Below are 2541 nucleotides of genomic sequence, written 5' to 3' on the forward strand. Positions count from 1 at the left end.
GAGTATGACTCTTACAATCCACACATTGTGGGGGAATCAGACATGTTACTCGTTCACGTTCATTAACGAACCTTGGTAGATTTTGCACTGTGAACCGTTTTAATATGTAACAGTTTTTAAGATATTATAACATATATTTGGTTGAAATTCTTTGCATTTCAACTTCGGACCACTCTATGCATGGCGCTGGCATCATAAACAATCAACACTAAACGAGCATGCACCTTGAAAATCTCAAAAAGTTTACTTGCTCTGTTACAAAAGTTTGCTCGAAATATCCAGTTTTCCGTTTGTGAATGTTTAGGGAGTCTACTGTGAGCTTGACCCGCAATCACACAACATCAAGAGCAAAATACGCTACATGTAGGTAGTTAGAGAATTATGCTTATTCAACCAATCAATGAAATTCATATAAAGAATACATCGCTGTCTAATGCAGTGGTTCTCAACCTTTTTCACCTCGCGGACCGGTATAATTAAAAAAAAATATTTGGTGGACCGGTGGACCTTTAAAAATTGAAGTCAACCCAAATTGTAATGTATAAAACCGTTTTTTGCACGTATGGTACTAGAGAGTGACATTTTGTGGGTTTTGTTACCTGATAGTATTCATGTGATTTTACGGTAGTTAATCTGCTGAGTCGAGATAAAATTCTTTTGCCCAGCTAAACAAGCTAGAGCCGAGAGTCGAGTACAGTCTTTCGGGACGATGAATGCTGTGGATTAATCGACTAGGCGCCAACTCGACTAATATTCTTCTTTTCGACAATATCTAGAGAATGAGCGTTTCGGAGTCGGACCATGTCAGTGTTAGGATGACTCGAGTCATCACTTGACTCGATTCAACCTTTTCAGAACACTTGACTAGACTTTAGTCGCCTTGAAAAATGACTTGACTTGACTTGGTGTTTCAAAAAGTTGGATTTACTCGTGACTCGAAGCAAAATTTTCGAGTGAATTTCAAGTCGTCAAATAATCGGTGTCGACTAATGCGCTGTACCTGTACGGACAGTACATGCTGTCGACGGTGTTCTGCCAATACCGAGAAAACCAGTACCGAGAATGCCATTACCGAGAATGAACATTACCGAGAATGGACACCACAGAGAATGGGTACCACCGATAATGGACATTACCGAGAATACAATGCAGGCATGTTATGCAGATGAACAGGTCGTGTGCATGTGCATATGTGACAGCCCACCCGTTGGGGGTGTATGTGATGATTGTTTGTTACTATTGTGATGGTACTGTTATTTCTAGGGCCGCCAAGTGTCTAGCACCGACTATGTGAAATGGACACTTGGTGGACCCATGATAATGCATGCGCCCCTTCTTGTCTGAACTGGCTGCCGTGAGGACGCAGAAAGAAAGCTGTCTAAAAACTATTGTGAATCTCTTTACATCGACTATATTAGGAGGTCTTCCACACATAGCAGCGTTGCAGCATTCGGTGTCGATTCTCAGGTATAAATATCTCGACAACGTCCGCCCCAGTAAGTTAGACTCTTGGCATTGTCCATTCTAGTTAATGTCCATTCTCCGTAATGGCATTATCGGTTATCTCAATCGGTATAGATTGAACCCCTGTCGACACGCTGATATGATATGTGAGCAACCAGTCATTCAACGATTGCGCAACCTGTATTTACCCAGTCTCCGTCGGCAAGTCACAAATAAATTGACAGCAAACGTAGTGATTCTTACGTTGTAGACCAGTGGTTCCCAACCTTTTTCGGTGGCAGGGCCAAATTCAGAATTTCAGAGTACGGTCGGGGCTGCATGAATACCAGGGCAATGAAAGGAACCCAAAATAGTCACCAAGATATGAAAATTCGCATTGTTCCGATCATTCGCTTGACGCCATTGGCCATTGTGTTGCCACGCTCCCCGTTGTTCAGAAAAATCAACCTTTGCTGGCTATTTCGGAGTAGTTTTATTGCCCTGACGAGATTTCAATTCGTATTTTTCGAATCAGTGCGACACCTCCATTCGATAAACACCGTCATATCAAATTACTCGGACGCTTGGGTCGCGAGCTATAAGACTACCAATTATGCTATTTTTGCCGGCTAAGCAGTACGCATCTCGGCGTATTCAATCTTGAGTCACTTGTTGCACATCTATCCGTAAATTAGTTATCAATACCGAGGGCCGCAACAGCACGTCGTTGCCCCCCCCCCCCAAAAAAAAAAAACGTTGCTCTTGGCCCCCTCAGGCTAGATGGCTGTTTACCGCTATTTATCATCTAAATCGGGTGTCTGTCTTAGGCAGCTTCTCTCAACTAATCGCGCCAGGCGCGAAAAATTTCTATAATTCATGATTGAATCGGTCAATATAAACGGGAATTGAAAATATATTGGTATCAAATTTTTGTCCTCTCTCTGCTCACGTACTCAGATTGACCGGTTGAGCCGAGTGAGTTGTGTTTGAATGGTAGGACCACTCAATAATAATTAAACATCTTCGGGCGTATACCCGTTGGTAGGATCGAAACAGCACTTCGTCAGGACCCTCAAAACACTTAGGTCTTGAGCTCCC

Source organism: Botryllus schlosseri, chromosome 9 (assembly GCF_051294905.1).
Source record: "Botryllus schlosseri isolate E-star chromosome 9, Bs_hap1, whole genome shotgun sequence".
Taxonomy (NCBI): Eukaryota; Metazoa; Chordata; class Ascidiacea; order Stolidobranchia; family Styelidae; genus Botryllus; species Botryllus schlosseri.